A 20,684-nucleotide genomic window follows, 5' to 3' on the forward strand; every position below is an offset into this window, starting at 1 on the left:
CCTCCCTTGCTCTGTATAGCTGTGAGGCAACAATGATGGAAACAGTGAAGACTGGTGGAGGGGCCATGGCTAGCTGACTGATGATAACCACAGCAGGATATGAGCTGGCTGTTGTGCCATTGATGATAAGGCTATGTCGATGATGATCCAGATGCACTTGGCCTCTAAATAATAGAAAGTTTTGGCAAATAGTTTCCAGGAAAGAATGGTAGAGGGATTGGACCACAGACTTGCAGCTGCTATGAAGTTACCATGGTGGCTATAGTGATTTTTACTGTTCATTTGAACTTTGCAAGACAAAAGGAAAACAGTTGCTGGGTGTAGTTGCCATCTCTGCAGATAAATTCAGTGTCTGCTACATCTTTGGTGCCAGATGACATGGAAAATTCTCCCAAACCAGGGAGAAAGTAGTATGCTGGAACTGGCTTGTTCTGGCTCATAAGGGCCAATTGTTACATTTCTGAAAAATCTGCAAGCCAATTGAAAACAGAACTGAGCTGTGATGCCTGGCATTCTGGTCAGTGTTTGGCACCTCACAATTCTAGCTCTATTATGCTGCTGTTATGAACATAAAGCATTTAAAGCTGGGATAAACAAAAGTTGCTTCTTTTAGGACTAACCAATGTAATTATCCACATTATTGTTTGTAGTGGAAAGTTCTTTGCCTTTGAGAATGAAAACATTGATTTTGAGAACATAACTGATGATGATAACAATGACAAAATTCTCTGCCCTTTTAACAATGTTATTCATCTTTCTCCCAGTGATGCCTCCCTTTTGTCCCATTTTAGTCAGTTTAATAAAGTTTTTTCTGATATTTAACAAACATTAAAGCTATATTTTTGCTAACAGCATTAAGTGGTGTGAATGCTTGCCCTGAACTAGATATTGGGATTGACAGGAAGTCTACTGGGTATAAATTAAACTAAAAATTACCAAAAGTAATTTTCCAACATGAAATTAAAGGTGGAGTGAATCATTTCATTATTTCCAACAACTGATTATTGTGAAAATTAGCTATTTCAGTTTGGTCAATTGGTCTATGCTGACTTCTCATGAAAGAATTTTGTCACATCAATCACGTTCTCTGTAGTAACATTTAAAGCAGCTATTGGTTATATGAGTTGCTCCATTCTGGGATCATTTAAAGAAATCTTGAAGCTGAAAGAAAATAAATTCACATTAATAAAACAATTGCACACAGGTATGAAACAATCTGATCTCATATAGGCTTTGTATTAAAAATGACAATGTATAAAAGCATGACAAGAGAAATAAGAAAAACCAGATGGTCTGAGATTCAAGAGGAATATTATAGATCTTTTGTTAACAAATTAATAGCCAGACAGCTGTCACTCTACATTCCTAATATAAAAAGAAAAGAATGATAAAAATTAAAACTATAGTTTTAAAAAAGGAAAATTTACTTTTTGTTCAACAGGTACAAGAATTAATTTAGTGACCATTCAAAGTTACAACGGCACTGAAAAAGTGACTTATCACTTATAACCACTTAAGCATCCACATGGTCACGTGATCAAAATTCAGGTGCTTGGCAACTAGTTCATACTTATGACTATTCTGTGTCCCATCATCATGTGATTCCCTTTTGCGACCTTTGGACAAGCAAAATCAACGGGGTAGCCAGATTCACTTAACAACCATGTTACCAACTTATCAACTGCAGTGATTCACTTAACAACTGTGGCAATAAAGATTGTAAAATGGGCCAAAACTCACCTCACAAATGTCTCACTTAACAACAGAAATTTTGGGCACAATTGTAGTCATAAATCGAGGACTACCTGTATTGAATGAGAAACATAGAGAAAGTTACACAATTTTAGTTACATTTTAGTGTCAGTAAATTTGCTGTCACAATAACTGATATAACAAAACCTGTAACAAAATTAACTCCCCATGTGACTATTTTGTTTCATTTACTTTTGCATATAGAGTTCAGCAAAACTGCTGTTATAATCTATAATCCTAATATATACTTGATTTATGATTTGCTCTTCATATAGATTATTTGGTGGCAACATAGAAGTGATTTGCCATTGCCTTTTTAGTGTATACTACTGATAGTTGAATTATCTGTCTGGCTTATAGTTCTAACATTTCTTAGTGATCTTCAATTCAAATAATAACTAAACCTTCTTCAGTTTTGTAAATATCAAGAAAGATAAATTTGATACTCTATTTTGTTTTGTTTTGTATGTGTATGTGTGTATGTGTATGTACTTATACCCCACCTCAATCCTGTATAACCCTTGATGACATACAGAAAATAAAAAGAAAAATGCAGCCACATCACAAGACAATCAAAAACCAAAAAGCAACCCAAGATAAATGTGCATAGTAAATTGGGAATAAATACTTGTTAGAAAATAAATGCTTTAAGTTATTGTGCCAGTGTGCCAATAACTCAAATTATGCCATGCATAACTCTGAAGGATGATATTCATAGAGCAGGGCCCATGAAGAAACCTGCCATATAACTCACTTCAAGTACCTCATGAACAGAGAGCTTTCAGCAGCTGCTCAGGCTGATCAGACTATATTTAACTCTGGTAATTTTTTACTTGATGTTTCCAGCCTGGAAAAGATCCAAATAGCAATAGACTTAGACATATATGCCACTTCATAGTTCTTTACTGCACTCTTTAAGAGGTTTACAAAATCAGAATTTTGCCCCTAACAATCTCAGCCCTCATTTTACTGACTTCAGAAGGATGGAAGACTGAATCAAATTTGAGCTAGTCAGGATCAATTTCAAATGCTTTCAACATGGGGCTCCCCTTGAGGAGCACCCGGAGGCTCCAACTGGTACAGAATGCAGCTGCACGTGGGATTGAGGGATCTCCCTGTAGCTCCCATGTAACACCTCTCCTGTGCAGGCTGCACTGGTTGCCGGTGGTCTTCCGGGTGCGCTTCAAGGTGTTGGTTATCACCTTCAAAGCGCTCCATGGCATTGGACCGGGATATTTACGGGACCGCCTGCTGCCGCCAGTTACCTCCCATTGTCCGGTACGTCCAGTGCGCTCTCACAGGGAGGGCCTTCTTAGGGTGCTGTCGGCTAGCCAATGTTGGCTGGCGGCCCCCAGGGGAAGAGCGTTCTCTGTGGGGGGCCCAGCTCTATGGAACGAGCTACCGGTGGGACTCCGTCTCCTCCCTAATCTCCAGACCTTTAAATGTGAGCTCAAGACTTTCTTTTTTCACCAAGCGGGGTTGGCCTGATTGATTTTAAGATGGGGGGTTTTAGCGGGTTTTTAAAAGGATTTTAGCTTTTGAAAAATTTTAGCTAATATTTTAAGTATACAGCGGTCGAATTAGATTTTTAAACTTGTTATAGTATTTTAATTTGTTTTGGATTTTTGTTGTTTTATTTGCTGTACACCGCCCTGAGTCTTCGGAGAAGGGCGGTATAAAAATATGAATAAATAAATAAATAAATAAATAAATAAATAAATAAATAAATAAATAAATACATTTACTCCAGGATCTTCTGTGGATGGTTCCCCAGAACATTGACAATAATCTTCCCTAAAAATGGAAAACCGGAGAGAGTGAAAGTTATGAAACATGTCTGTGTCCAGGGAAGGCTTCTTCAAAAGCAAATGCACTACCACTTTCAAAGCAGGTGACACGCTTCTCTCAGTGAAGCATTAATAATCTCCAGACCTTTAAACGTGAGCTCAAGACTTTCTTTTTTCACCAAGCGGGGTTGGCCTGATTGATTTTAAGATGGGGGGTTTTAGCGGGTTTTTAAAAGGATTTTAGCTTTTGAAAAATTTTAGCTAATATTTTAAGTATACAGCGGTCGAATTAGATTTTTAAACTTGTTATAGTATTTTAATTTGTTTTGGATTTTTGTTGTTTTATTTGCTGTACACCGCCCTGAGTCTTCGGAGAAGGGCGGTATAAAAATATGAATAAATAAATAAATAAATAAATAAATAAATAAATAAATAAATACATTTACTCCAGGATCTTCTGTGGATGGTTCCCCAGAACATTGACAATAATCTTCCCTAAAAATGGAAAACCGGAGAGAGTGAAAGTTATGAAACATGTCTGTGTCCAGGGAAGGCTTCTTTAAAAGCAAATGCACTACCACTTTCAAAGCAGGTGACACGCTTCTCTCAGTGAAGCATTAATAATCTCCCAGACCCAGATATTAAGACCTATCTAGCTACTTGTAACAAGCAAAAGGATGTGAATCATGCCTAGACAAATTCAGAATTGAAACTATGGAGTATTCTATCATTCAGATCCATAGACTGAAAAAAAAAATCCCTGGATATGTCACAATATGACGCCCCCCACCACCTCTGTCAAATTACTGTCCAACCCAGAACAGATGCAAGCAACTTTATCTCCCAAATCGGTGTATTTATCCTCGATGACTGCAGGGGTTTTGACATGTTTATTCTTACTAAAAGAGTCTAGTTCACCTGAAGAAGGTTAGGAGATATAAAACTGGTAACCAATAAGCACAGAACAATAGCTGCTTCATCACTCTATTGTTGCCATGTAAGCTCAAATAGACCTCTTAGTGGGATTTAGCCATGACCACTTTTGGTGCTCTGGCAGTGGCTTCAGGATTATCTGTTTTAATGTCAGCTTTCTAGGTATCTTTTCCTTCTTCGTCCAAAGATATTTCCTTTAGTTCTTAGCCTAATCATTTCAGTCAACTCCACTGGCTCTTAACTTAAATTTCTACTTATACTTACTCTTATTTTGTCTCAAATTAATGGTATCTAGTTTCAAAATTGTACATATTTCTTTTAAATTTGTATCTATTTACAAATTGTTATTCTCAAAACTAAACTCCTGCTCTACTGAAAAATCTAACAATAAATCTGACAAATAATATTGACCATGGATATCATGTATAAATAAACAAACTTAATAAATCCTAGTTTGATTCTCCAGATCCCCCCCCCTCGAAATACCATGCATTCTGTTCTGACGTTTTATTTTTTTACATTTGATTAAAAGGTTGATCGTTATGTCATACAAATGTTTTGACTGAGTTGTTCTGTAATTTCCCTAGAAATTGGGATTCAGGTTTTTTAATAATTATTTTGACCTTGATAGGCTGTGAAAGTCTAAGGGTTTTGTTTTTTTAGCTAATTGTGATTGGAATTGTTCAGTTTATTCACTGGGTAACATATTTAGCATGTATGCCAAATTCTTTAGAAATGATGGGACAACGGTCTCTGTTTTTGTGAAAGGAGATACTTACTGTCATAGATCCTCGGGTTTCCTCTGATATCATTTGTAGGTTGACAGCTTCTTATTCATTAGCAGAAATTCAGACAACATATTCTGTTGTAGCATTCTATGGGCATAATAATTATTGGTCCTTTTTGCTTCCCCCCCTCTTATTGTAGCTATGGTACTTCTTAATTTATTGTATTGTAAGTTAAAAATGAAAATACATACCCAACTAAGTGCAAAAAAAATACAATAAGTTAACTATAAACAAAAATAAAACAACACAATTAAGAACAGAATTAATTATAAATATTAACCAAATTAGAGAATAAAAAAATTATTTTGGTATTTGGCCTTTTTTCTTGCATGATTTTGATATACTCATGTTTTAAAATTGGCTAATGATTGGATATTAAAAAAAAACACTAAAGTGTGATAAGTTGAAAACAAAATTATATACCACCTATAACTTACACGTATGTACTTTCTTATGTGAATAATCAATGATTAACGTTTCATTAGCATGTTTATATCTTATTTTACTAACATGAAACTACTCATTCTGATTGACAATCCCAGGAGGGTAAGATAGTTTTCATCTTCAAAACACTGAAACTGATTGGTTAAGATTTACATTTCCTGACTTGTTGCTGAATTCTATGATATTAACAAAATGCTATAATATTTGTATGATTTGTGCTGCGATCTCCATGAAATCTTAAAATGATTCACTTGGTTGGACAGCAGAGCAAAATAGTATTTAAATTTCTTTGGAGTTTTTGGAATTTTTACTATTCAACAGTTCAAGTGCGATTTTCCAATCACATCTGTTCAATTATAACCACAGAACCTAATGCTTACCGACATATTTTTAGTGAATTGAATATTAATGTGATCTTTACACATTGTGGAAAAGTGGTTATAAAATTGACTAATGGAATAGTAAGTAAATTCCGGAATTCATCAAAAGAAAACAAATAGTTTCCCCAGTCATTTTTAAGCTAGTGACAAGGAACCAAAAAAACCCTTCTTTGAACAGCTCAGCTTTTTAAAATAAACATTTAATCAGTGGTAGGTTGCTACCCATTCATCCTGGATCAGGCGAATCAGTAGCAGCGGTGGCAGGAAGCTCTGCCCACCCGCACGGGTGTCTCTTTAGAAATTTTTTAAAGTATTTTTTTTATTGGGCAAATGTGATTGGACACACAAGGAATTTGTCTTGCTGCATACGATCTCAGTATACATAAAAGAAAAGATATGTTCATCAAGAATCATCAGAAGTGTTGCGAGCGCAGAAGCGTTGAAAGTGCGTGCACACCCATGAGCAAACCAGTAGCGACAGGATTTGAATCCCACCACTGGATTTAATGTATGTATTAGGTTGAATGTCTAAAAAGATTCCTGAATAGAAAAAAATCTATTTTTATATTCAATTATTGCCCTTTTTAAAAAGTGTGTAAGGGATGGGAGAGATCTGAACTTGTATGACGAATTTAGAAGATGGGAATTATTGATGTGTTTATTATTAACATTTTAACAAGTACTGTTAATATTTCTGTGATCCCAACATGCAATAAAAAGATTTTCTCCATTTTTTATTTTTATTGTTCCTCTGACATATCCAGCATTCTATATATTATGTAGCTATGGAATGGTGTTGGAAACCCTTTGGCCATTTATATACTGCTGAACTGCAACTCTCAACAATAAGCCCCTGAAAAGATACTATAAAACACCATTGTGTAGTCACTTAAGTAAAAAACAAACATACCTCAAACTATTCAATTTTGTCACTTATATTAATCCTTTAAACTTTCTCTAGTCTCTTGAACTCAAACTAAATTAGGATAATTTTTAATTAACTTGGCATTTAAGAACTATACAAAACTATGCATAAATTAGCAACACTATTTGATCAAATATGATGTGTTTTATAACTTTGTAATATAATTAATACTTACAGGAAATGATTGTCTACCATTACACTGCAGATATTAAATCCAGAAATGGAGCTGCTTTGAATGATCTATAGCTTTTTATTTCATAGTGCTTCCAGTTTCAGCAAACTTTTTAATAAAAAAAATCAAAATAAATCAAACATGAAATATTTCTAACACAAAATTCATTTTTGGGCTTCTTGTAATCTCAGTTATTATATTAGATATGACATTCTTCAGATATAAATTCTTATAGTCCATCAAATGACAAGTGTTAATTAAGGTTGTATATTACTTTTCAAATACTAAATGTCATTAAACTTTAATTGAATGCTCAGAAATTTTGGAAAAATCACCAAGGGTTCTATCATGTACCCAATTGTTAAAAACAGGCTGCCCAAGACTGTTTTACAATTCTTCCTACAGAACCCATACCACATTTCTGACATCAGTACAATTGAACGTGTCCAGAAATATTTTACAAGAAGAGTTCTCCACTCCTCTGAATACAACAAAATACCTTATGCCACCGGATTTGAAATCCTGGGTTTAGAAAACTTAAAACTACACCACCTTCAATATGTTGTTGTTAGTTGCAAAGTCGTGTCCGACCCATCGCGACCCCATGGACAACATTCCTCCAGGCCTTCCTGTCCTCTACCATCCTCTGGAGTCCATTTAAACTCATGCCTACTGCTTCAGTGACTCCATCCAGCCACCTCATTCTCTGTCGTCCCGTTCTTCTTCTTTTTTTTTAATTTCATTTTGTCACAACAGTATACACAAACATTGTCATAAATAAATCAACATATCTAGAAGAATATATATATATATATATGAACGCATATATATATATATATATATATATATATATATATATATATATATATATATATATATATATATGTATGTATATATATGTATGTATGTATATATATATATGTATATATATGTATGTATGTATGTATGTAAAAAAATATGCATCAACTATATTAATTTGATATAATGAAGGACAGGAATGATAGGCATTTTTGTGCTCTTATGCACGCCCCTTATAGTCCTCTTAGGAATGGGGTGAGGTCAATAGACAGATTTTGGTTGAAGATTTTGGGATTTTGAGTAGAGACTATGGAGTCAGGTAATGAGTTCCAAGCATTAACAACTCTGTTACAGAAGTCATATTTTCTGCAATCAAGTTTGAAGCGGTAGACATTAAGCTTGAATCTATTTTTTGCTCTTGTAATATTGCGATTAAAGCTGAAGTAGTCTTTTACAGGAAGGATATTACAATAGATGATTTTGTGTGTTAAACACAGGTCATGACGAAGTCGACGGAGTTGTAAGTTTTCTAATCCCAGGATTTCAAGCCTGGTGGTATAAGGTATTTTGTTGTTTTCTGGACGCATTCTATTGTATTTATGTCAGAGATGTGGTATGGGTTCCAGACGGATGAGCTGTATTCAAGAATTGGTCTGGCAAATGTTTTGTATGCTCTAGTTAGTAGTGTAGAGTTTTTGGAAAAGAAGCTGCGTAAAATTAGGTTTACAACTCTTAGAGCCTTTTTTGCTATGTAGTCGCAGTGGGCTTTGGCACTTAGATTATTTGATATGAAAACTCCAAGGTCTTTGACAGGGTGGGGTTCATCAGTAAGGTAATGACCATCAAGTTTGTACTTGTTGATAGGATTCTTTTTTCCAATATATAAGACTGAGCATTTATCTAGCATCTATCTAGACCCGTTCCAGTCCGGCTTTCGGCCCGGATACAGTACGGAGACAGGTTTGGTCGTGCTGGTGGATGATCTCTGGAGGGCCAGGGATAGGGGTTATTCCTCTGCCCTGGTCCTATTAGACCTATCAGCGGCTTTTGATACCATCGACCATGGTATCATGCTGCGCCGGTTGGAAGGGTTGGGAGTGGGAGGCACCGTTTATCGGTGGTTCTCCTCCTACCTCTCTGACCGGATGCAGACGGTGTTGACAGGGGGGCAGAGATCGACTCCGAGGTGCCTCATGTGTTGGGTGCCGCAGGGATCGATTCTCTCACCCCTCCTGTTCAACATCTATATGAAGCCGCTGGGTGAGATCATCAGTGGCTTTGGGGTGAGATACCAACTGTACGCTGATGATACTCAGCTGTACTTTTCCACCCCGGGCCACCCCAGCGAAGCTGTCGAAGTGCTGTCCTGGTGTTTGGAAGCCGTACAGGTCTGGATGGGGAGGAACAGGCTCAAACTTAATCCCTCCAAGACGGTGTGGCTGTGGATGCCGGCACCTCGGTACAGTCAGCTGCGGATGCGGCTGTCTATCGGGGGCGAGTCGTTGGCCCCGATGGAGAATGTACGCAACTTGGGCGTGCTCCTGGATGGTCGGTTGTCCTTTGAAGATCATTTGACAACTGTCTCCAGGAGAGCTTTTTATCAGGTTTGCCTGATCTGCCAGTTCCTGGACCGGGATGCCCTATGCACGGTCACTCATGCTCTCATTACCTCTCATCTGGACTACTGCAATGCTCTCTACATGGGGCTCCCCTTGAAGAGCACCCGGAGACTTCAGCTAGTCCAGAATGCGGCTGCGCGGGTTTTTGAGGGAGCGGTTCGGAGCTCCCACGTAACACCAATCCTGCGCAGACTGCACTGGCTACCTGTTGTTTTCCGGGTGCACTTCAAGGTATTGGTTACCACCGTTAAAGCGCTCCATGGCTTAGGACCGGGCTACTTACGGGACCGTCTACTGCCGGCGTCTATCTCCCAGCGTCCGGTGCGTTCCCACAGAGAGGGACTCCTCAGGGTGCCGTCAGCCAAATAGTGTCGACTGGCAGCCCCCAGGGGGAAGGCCTTCTCTGTGGGGGCTCCTACCCTGTGGAACGAGCTTCCCCTCAGGCTTCGATAACTACCTGACCTTAGGACCTTTCGCCGCGAACTTAAAACCTATTTATTTCATATGGCTGGACTGGCCTGATTTTAAATTCTAAATTTTAAATTTTAATTGAATTTTGATGGGTTTTAAATTTCTGTAATTTTATGGGGTGTAATGTTATTTTAAATTTTCTGGCAAATTTGAATCAGTTTTTTAAGGGTTGTTTTAATTATGGTGTATGTTTCTGTTTGTATTTTATTTGCCTGTTCACCGCCCTGAGTCCTTCGGGAGAAGGGCGGTATACAAATTAAAACATTATTATTATTATTATTATTATTATTATTATTATTATTATTATTATTATTATTATTATTATTATTATTATTATTATTATTTGCTGGTTGAGATTTGGAGTTGCCAAATTTTAGACCAATCGGAAATTAAGTCGAGGTTTTCTTGAAGGATAGAAGTATTATTAGTGGTATTAAATAGTTTGGCATCGTCAGCAAAGAGAACACAATAACTTGAGATGAGGTCACAGAGATCATTTATGTATAGTAGGAAGAGTGTTGGACCAAGAACACTACCTTGGGGAACGCCACTTTTGACAGGAACAGGATTTGATATAGCGTTGCCAATTTTGACCACTTGTTGTTTGTTTGATAGGAAGGCATTTATCCAATTGTGAAGAGGTCCCGAAATGCCGTAGGATTTTAGTTTGAGGAGTAGTTTATCAAAAGCTTTGCAGAAGTCTATGTAGATTGCATCTATTGCTTTTCCTTGATCAAGGTTGGTAGTCCATATGTTTTTGCAGTGGAGAAGTTGTAAGTTGCAAGACAATTTTTTTCTGAAACCAAATTGTTTATTAGAGAGAAGGTTGTTTGTTTTGAGGTGGAGGGTAATGGATTGGTTTATGATGGATTCCATTACTTTGCATGAGACACAACATAGAGAGATAGGTCTATAATTTTCAACTAGGCTTGGATCTCCTTTTTTGAAGATAGGGATGACTGTGGCTAGAGACCAGAGTTTTATAGGGAACTAGTTTTGAAGGCTTTATTAAAGACTATGCTAAGGGGTTCAGCTATATTAATTGAAAGTTTTTTTTAAAAAGTATGCACATAGTCCATCTGGTCCAATAGATGATTAAAAGATTAATAGATCAAAAGATTGAGGGCAAATCCATTTATTATTATTATTATTATTATTATTATTATTATTATTATTATTATTATTATTATTATTATTATTATTATTATTATTATTATTATTATTATTATTATTATTATTTAATTTCTATACTGCCCTTCTCCCGAAGGACTCAGGGCAGTTCACAGCCAGATAAAAACCAACAATAGATAAATACAATACAAATAAAAACCAATATTAAAAAACTTATTCAATTTGGCCACCTAATTAAAATACATTAAAACCATAAAACCCCATTAAAATTAAAACTAATAGTAAAAATTCTATGCCAGTCCTGCGCGGAAGAATATATATTTACAGTGGGGACAGAGAATTAACTGATATAGAAAATTTCTGTCCCCAGCAATCGAAAACTAAAAGGGTTATCAGTGCATGTAACATAGATGTCTGTATGGGTAAGACTATCAACCATGCTATCAAGCAAAACCAAGCATTTAACAGTGAGTGCCGTACCATGTGCACTAAACCAACAGGTGGCAAGAAAGTAGGGGCAGTCAACACAGGTTATGTAGACAGTAAACACAAGATCAATCCAAATGGACTCAAATGTCTATACACCAATGCACAGAGTATGAGGAATAAACAGGGTGAATTAGAAATCCAAGTAAATGAGGGTAGATATGATATTGTTGCCATTACGGAAACTTGGTGGGATGAAACTGACAAATGGAACATACAGCTAGAGGGATATAAATTATTTAAAAGAAATAGACCAAATAAAGAGGAGGTGGAGTTGCACTATATATAAGAAATAACTACATCTCTACAGAAATAGAGCACAACAATGATGAAAATCATCTTGAATGTATTTGGGTCAATATAAAAGGGTGAAAACGATATTGCCATAGGTCTATACTATAGGCCACCCAACCAAACAGAGGAAGTAGATGAACTTTTTGCTAGTCAGCTAACTAAGGTATGTAGGAAGCACATCACAGTAGTAATGGGGGATTTTAACTACCCTGACATCAACTGGGAAACAAACTCTGCACCAAGTGGAAGATCCAACAGGTTCCTAACAAACCTAGCAGACAACTTTGTTTCCCAAAAAATAGAGAAGGCGACAAGAGGATCAGCCATATTGGACTTAATTCTCACTAACAGAGATGAAATGATAGAAGGTGTTGAAGCTACAGGAACCTTGGGGGCAAGTGACCACGCAATATTGGAATTTGACATTAAGCAAATACAAGTAGTAGAACAAAGTCAAACTAGAGTCTTGGACTTTAAGAGAGCTAATTTCAATAAACTTAGAGAGAGCTTGAGAAGGATTCAATGGATGAGAATCCTCAGGGGGAAAACAACTCAAGAAGCTTGGGAAATTTTGAAAAGTGAGATTATAAAAGCACAGTCTAACACAATACCAATGAAGAAGAAAAATAGTAGATCACAAAAGAAACCAGCATGGATGCATAAAGAACTATCTGACAAATTGAAAGACAAAAAGGACAAATATAAAAAGTGGAAAGAGGGGCAAATAACTAAGGCAGAATATCAGCAAATAGCCCGAGCCTGTAAAGATGAAGTGAGGAAAGCTAAGGCTCACAATGAACAAAGGCTAGCGACAAAAGTAAAAAATAACAAAAAAAGCTTCTTCCAACATGTTAAAAACAAGAAAAAAGTCAAGGAAACAATTGGCCCATTGGTGGGAGAAAGTGGCAAGAAGATGACAAGCAACAGGGAGAAAGCAGATCTACTTAACTCATATTTTGCATCTGTCTTTACACAAAAGGAAAAAACAATCCAACCTATCAAAAACAGCACTACAAAAACAGATTAGAAACACAAGTTAAAATAGGGAAGAAAATGGTAAGTGAACACCTGTCTACCCTAGACGAGTTCAAATCACCAGGACCGGATGGATTACACCCCAAGGTTCTGAAGGAACTGGCAGACGTGATCTCAGAACCACTGAACTATATCTTTCAAAGATCCTGGAGCACAGGGGAGCTGCCAGAGGACTGGAAAAGAGCTGATGTAGTTCCCATCTTCAAAAAAGGAAAAAAAACAGATCCAGGAAACTACAGACCTATCAGTCTGACCTCAATACCGGGGAAGATTCTGGAAAAGATAATCAAGCAACGAATCACCGAACACCTAGAAGCAAACAAAGTAATAACCAAAAGCCAACATGGGTTTGTCAAAAACAGATCATGCCAGACTAATCTTATCGCATTCTTTGACAAAATGACAAAATTAGTAGACCAGAGGAATGCTGTTGATATAATTTACTTGGACTTCAGTAAAGCATTTGATAAAGTAGACCATAACCTACTACTAGATAAAGTAGAAAAATGTGGGTTAGACAGCACCACCACCAGATGGATTCGTAACTGGCTGACCAACCGCACTCAACGTGTAGTCCTCAACGGAACTACATCCACATGGAGGGAAGTATGCAGTGGAGTACCCCAAGGCTCTGTTTTAGGCCCAGTACTCTTCAACATCTTCATCAATGACTTGGACGAGGGGATAGATGGGGAACTCATCAAATTTGCAGATGACACCAAGCTGGCAGGAATAGCCAACACTCCAGAAGATAGGCTCAAGTTACAGAAAGATCTTGACAGACTTGAACATTGGGCTATCTAACAAAATGAAATTCAACAGTGAAAAAGTAAGGTTCTACATTTAGGCCAAAAACAAAATGCACCAGTACCGTATATGTGGTACCTTGCTCAATAGTAGTACCTGTGAGAGGGATCTTGGAGTCCTAGTGGATAACCATCTAGATATGAGCCAGCAGTGTGCAGCAGCTGTTAAAAAAGCCAACACAGTTCTGGGCTGCATAAACAGAGGATAGAATCAAGATCACGTGAAGTGCTAGTACCACTTTATAATGCCTTGGTAAGGCCACACTTGGAATATTGCATCCAGTTTTGGTCGCCACGATGTAAAAAGATGTTGAGACTCTAGAAAGAGTGCAGAGAAGAGCAACAAAGATGATTAGGGACTGGAGGATAAAACATATGAAGAACGGTTGCAGGAACTGGGTATGTCTAGTTTAACAAAAGAAGGACTAGGGAGACATGATAGCTGTGTTCCAATATCTCAGGGGCTGCCACAAAGAAGAGGGAGTCGGGCTGTTCTCCAAAGCACCTGAGGGTAGAACAAGAAGCAATGGGTGGAAACTGATCAAAAAAAGAAGCAACTTAGAACTAAGGAGAAATTTCCTGACAGTTAGAACAATTAATAAGTGGAACGACTTGCCTTCAGAAGTTGTGAATGCTCCAACACTGGAAATTTTTAAGAAAATGTTGGATAACCATCTGACTGAGATGGTGTAGGGTTTCCTGCCTGGGCAGGGGGTTGGACTAGAAGGCCTCCAAGGTCCCTTCCAACTCTGATGTTATGTTATGTTATGTTATATTTGCCCTCAATCTTTCCCAGCATTAGGCTCTTCTCCAGTGAGTCCTTCTTTCTCATTAGGTGGCCAAAGTATTTCAGTTTCATCTTCAGGATCTGGCCTTCTAAAGAGCAGTCAGGGTTGATCTCCTCTAGAACTGACTTGTTTGTTCGCCTTGCAGTCCAAGGAACTCACAGGAGTCTTCTCCAGCACCAGAGGTCAAAGGCCTCAATTCTTTGGCTCTCAGCCTTTCTTATGGTCCAACCTGCACAGCCATACATTGCAACTGGGAAAACTATAGCCTTGACTATAGGCACTTTTGTTGGCAGGGTGATGTCTCTGCTTTTTAGTACGCTGTCTAGATTTGCCATAGCTCCCCAGGAGCAAGCGTCTTAATTTCTTGGCTGCAGTCCACATCTGCGGTGATCTTGGAGCCCAGGAAAATAAAATCTGTCACTACCTCCATTTCTTCACCATCTATCTGCCAGGAATTGAGAAGGCCGGATGCCATGATTTTAGTTTTCTTAACGTTGAGTTTCAAGCCTTCAATGAGTTTAACTCATAGAATCATCTATTATAATGTCCTTCCTGTCGAAGACTACTTCAGCTTCAATTGCAACAATACACGATCACACAACAGATTTAAACTTAATGTTAACTGCTCCAATCTTGATTGCAGAAAATATGACTTCAGTAACAGAGTTGTTAATGCCTGGAATAAATAAGACTCTGTGGTCTCTTCCCAAAATCCCCAAATCTTCAACCAAAAACTGTCTACTATTGACCTCACCCCATTTCTAAGAGGTCTGTAAGGGGCGTGCATAAGAGCACAAGCGTGCCTACCGTTCCTCTCCTATTGTTTTCTTTTGTTATATCCAATTAATATAGTTATTACATACTCATACTTATATATATGCTTATATACTGTATAATTATTTCATGCTTATGCTTATATATACTGTGTGACAAAATAAATAAATAAAAATAAAATCTTCTTAGGCAAAACAACAACAACAACAATGACACAAACCATAAAAATAAATATAATTTTCTGCATTGTTAGCAAGAGAAGATCAGAGACTTCTGGTGCCAATTTTGAATAACATCAGCTGTGTCAATTCACTAGCTTCTTTGTGTTCTATCACACAACCCACCAAATGAAAACAAAAAACTTGGAATGTTTTTGAGCAGGAGACTTTTTAAAGAAAAGGATGAAATTGGTGTTTATGATTCTGCAAATCCTCTTTGAGTCTTAAATCTTCCAACCCTACTCATCTAAATCACAACCCGACTGGTATCAAAGGATACCAATGGCCTCCATTTTATAATGTGGTAACTTGCACTGTGCCTCTCCTTAGCACAGTGTTTTCAATTGTAATTTTGTTTCTTTGTTTTCTGGTTCACAGAGCTTTCAAACTAAATGAAGGTTAATGGGCCAACTCTGCCTTGTTCTATTCATTTCTATAATTAAAAAAAATATATGCTGAGGTAAGGCCACAGAATTCAGTTCATTTTATTTTTGTGCAACTAGATACATAAATTGCATAATTAATCTTTAGGAAAACAAGACGATAAAAGCTTCAAGAATTTAATGAATATGTTGTTTCTGTTTCCCCTCCCCCTCTCTTATTGCACTTTTATATTTTTGACTTCCTTTACATCCATTTCTTATTAACAGGCCAGTAATAATAAAAAAAGAATTTAATCTCTATTCTTATTGAGTTGAGATTATTATATGGAACCCAGATATTTTCATAATCTATAGTTATTTGTTAATTTGTTAAAAGAGAAAGAGATTCAAGATAACAGAAATAGAAATAGCAGAATAACAGACTTGGAAGGGACCTTGAGGTCTTCTAGTCCAACTCCCTGCTAGGCAGGAAACCCTATACCACTTCAGACAAACAGTTATCCAATATCTTCTTAAAAACTTTCAGTGTTGGAGCATTCACAACCTCTGGAGGCAAGTCATTCCACTGATTAATTGTTTTGTCAGGAAATTTCTCCTTAGTTCTAAGTTGCTTTTCTCCTTGATTAGTTTTCACCCCTTGCTTTTTGACCTGCCCTCAGGTGCTTTGGAGAATAGTTTGACTCCCTCTTCTTTGTGACAGCCCCTGAGATATTGGAACACTGCTATCATGTCAACCCTGGTCAGAGGTGGGTTTCAGCAGGTTCCTGCAAGTTCTAGAGAACTGGTAGCAGAAACTTTGAGTAGTATGGTGAACCGGTAGTAAAAATTCTGACTGGCTCCGCCCATCTATTCTCTGTTTCCCAGCCAGATAAAACCAACAATAGATAAATACAATACAAATAAAACCAATATTAAAAACTTATTCAATTTGGCCACCTAATTAAAATACATTAAAACCATAAAACCCCATTAAAATTAAAACTAATAGTAAAATTCTATGCCAGTCCTGCGCGGAAGAATATATATTTACAGTGGGGACAGAGAATTAACTGATATAGAAAATTTCTGTCCCCAGCAATCGAAAACTAAAAGGGTTATCAGTGCATGTAACATAGATGTCTGTATGGGTAAGACTATCAACCATGCTATCAAGCAAAACCAAGCATTTAACAGTGAGTGCCGTACCATGTGCACTAAACCAACAGGTGGCAAGAAAGTAGGGGCAGTCAACACAGGTTATGTAGACAGTAAACCCAAGATCAATCCAAATGGACTCAAATGTCTATACACCAATGCACAGAGTATGAGGAATAAACAGGGTGAATTAGAAATCCAAGTAAATGAGGGTAGATATGATATTGTTGCCATTACGGAAACTTGGTGGGATGAAACTGACAAATGGAACATACAGCTAGGGGCATATAAATTATTTAAAAGAAATAGACCAAATAAAGAGGAGGTGGAGTTGCACTATATATAAGAAATAACTACATCTCTACAGAAATAGAGCACAACAATGATGAAAATCATCTTGAATGTATTTGGGTCAATATAAAAGGGGTGAAAAACGATATTGCCATAGGTCTATACTATAGGCCACCCAACCAAACAGAGGAAGTAGATGAACTTTTTGCTAGTCAGCTAACTAAGGTATGTAGGAAGCACATCACAGTAGTAATGGGGGATTTTAACTACCCTGACATCAAGTGGAAACCAACCTCTGCACCAAGTGGAAGATCCAACAGGTTCCTAACAAACCTAGCAGACAACTTTGTTTCCCAAAAAATAGAGAAAGCGACAAGAGGATCAGCCATATTGGACTTAATTCTCACTAACAGAGATGAAATGATAGAAGGTGTTGAAGCTACAGGAACCTTGGGGGCAAGTGACCACGCAATATTGGAATTTGACATTAAGCAAATACAAGTAGTAGAACAAAGTCAAACTAGAGTCTTGGACTTTAAGAGCTAATTTCAATAAACTTAGAGAGCTTGAGAAGGATTCAATGGATGAGAATCCTCAGGGGGAAAACAACTCAAGAAGCTTGGAAAATTTTGAAAAGTGAGATTATAAAAGCACAGTCTAACACAATACCAATGAAGAAGAAAAATAGTAGATCACAAAAGAAACCAGCATGGATGCATAAAGAACTATCTGACAAATTGAAAGACAAAAGGACAAATATAAAAAGTGGAAAGAGGGCAAATAACTAAGGCAGAATATCAGCAAATAGCCGAGCCTGTAAAGATGAAGTGAGGAAAGCTAAGGCTCACAATGAACAAAGGCTAGCGACAAAAGTAAAAATAACAAAAAGCTTCTTCCAACATGTTAAAAACAAGAAAAAGTCAAGGAAACAATTGGCCCATTGCTGGGAGAAAGTGGCAAGAAGATGACAAGCAACAGGGAGAAAGCAGATCTACTTAACTCATATTTTGCATCTGTCTTTACACAAAAGGAAAAAACAATCCAACCTATCAAAAACAGCACTACAAAAAACAGATTAGAAACACAAGTTAAAATAGAGAAGAAAATGGTAAGTGAACACCTGTCTACCCTAGACGAGTTCAAATCACCAGGACTGGATGGATTACACCCCAAGGTTCTGAAGGAACTGGCAGACGTGATCTCAGAACCACTGAACTATATCTTTCAAAGATCCTGGAGCACAGGGGAGCTGCCAGAGGACTGGAAAAGAGCTGATGTAGTTCCCATCTTCAAAAAAGGAAAAAAAACAGATCCAGGAAACTACAGACCGATCAGTCTGACCTCAATACCGGGGAAGATTCTGGAAAAGATAATCAAGCAAGGAATCCCCGAACACCTAGAAGCAAACAAAGTAATAACCAAAAGCCAACATGGGTTTGTCAAAAACAGATCATGCCAGACTAATCTTATCGCATTCTTTGACAAAATGACAAAATTAGTAGACCAGAGGAATGCTGTCGATATAATTTACTTGGACTTCAGTAAAGCATTTGATAAAGTAGACCATAACCTACTACTAGATAAAGTAGAAAAATGTGGGTTAGACAGCACCACCACCAGATGGATTCGTAACTGGCTGACCAACCGCACTCAACGTGTAGTCCTCAACGGAACTACATCCACATGGAGGGAAGTATGCAGTGGAGTACCCCAAGGCTCTGTTTTAGGCCCAGTACTCTTCAACATCTTCATCAATGACTTGGACGAGGGATAGATGGGGAACTCATCAAATTTGCAGATGACACCAAGCTGGCAGGAATAGCCAACACTCCAGAAGATAGGCTCAAGTTACAGAAAGATCTTGACAGACTTGAACATTGGGCGCTATCTAACAAAATGAAATTCAACAGTGAAAAAGTAAGGTTCTACATTTAGGCCAAAAACAAAATGCACCAGTACCGTATATGTGGTACCTTGCTCAATAGTAGTACCTGTGAGAGGGATCTTGGAGTCCTAGTGGATAACCATCTAGATATGAGCCAGCAGTGTGCAGCAGCTGTTAAAAAGCCAACACAGTTCTGGGCTGCATAAACAGAGGATAGAATCAAGATCACGTGAAGTGCTAGTACCACTTTATAATGCCTTGGTAAGGCCACACTTGGAATATTGCATCCAGTTTTGGTCGCCACGATGTAAAAAAGATGTTGAGACTCTAGAAAGAGTGCAGAGAAGAGCAACAAAGATGATTAGGGGACTGGAGGATAAAACATATGAAGAACGGTTGCAGGAACTGGGTATGTCTAGTTTAACAAAAAGAAGGACTAGGGGAGACATGATAGCTGTGTTCCAATATCTCAGGGGCTGCCACAAAGAAGAGGGAGTCGGGCTGTTCTCCAAAGCACCTGAGGGTAGAACAAGAAGCAATGGGTGGAAACTGATCAAAGAAAGAAGCAACTTAGAACTAAGGAGAAATTTCCTGACAGTTAGAACAATTAATAAGTGGAACGACTTGCCTTCAGAAGTTGTGAATGCTCCAACACTGGAAATTTTTAAGAAAATGTTGGATAACCATCTGACTGAGATGGTGTAGGGTTTCCTGCCTGGGCAGGGGGTTGGACTAGAAGGCCTCCAAGGTCCCTTCCAACTCTGATGTTATGTTATGTTATGTTATATTTGCCCTCAATCTTTCCCAGCATTAGTCTCTTCTCCAGTGAGTCCTTCTTTCTCATTAGGTGGCCAAAGTATTTCAGTTTCATCTTCAGGATCTGGCCTTCTAAAGAGCAGTCAGGGTTGATCTCCTCTAGAACTGACTTGTTTGTTCGCCTTGCAGTCCAAGGAACTCACAGGAGTCTTCTCCAGCACCAGAGGTCAAAGGCCTCAATTCTTTGGCTCTCAGCCTTTCTTATGGTCCAACCTGCACAGCCATACATTGCAACTGGGAAAACTATAGCCTTGACTATAGGCACTTTTGTTGGCAGGGTGATGTCTCTGCTTTTTAGTACGCTGTCTAGATTTGCCATAGCTCCCCAGGAGCAAGCGTCTTAATTTCTTGGCTGCAGTCCACATCTGCGGTGATCTTGGAGCCCAGGAAAATAAAATCTGTCACTACCTCCATTTCTTCACCATCTATCTGCCAGGAATTGAGAAGGCCGGATGCCATGATTTTAGTTTTCTTAACGTTGAGTTTCAAGCCTTCAATGAGTTTAACTCATAGAATCATCTATTATAATGTCCTTCCTGTCGAAGACTACTTCAGCTTCAATTGCAACAATACA

Source organism: Ahaetulla prasina, chromosome 6, assembly GCF_028640845.1.
Source record: "Ahaetulla prasina isolate Xishuangbanna chromosome 6, ASM2864084v1, whole genome shotgun sequence".
NCBI classification, from domain to species: domain Eukaryota; kingdom Metazoa; phylum Chordata; class Lepidosauria; order Squamata; family Colubridae; genus Ahaetulla; species Ahaetulla prasina.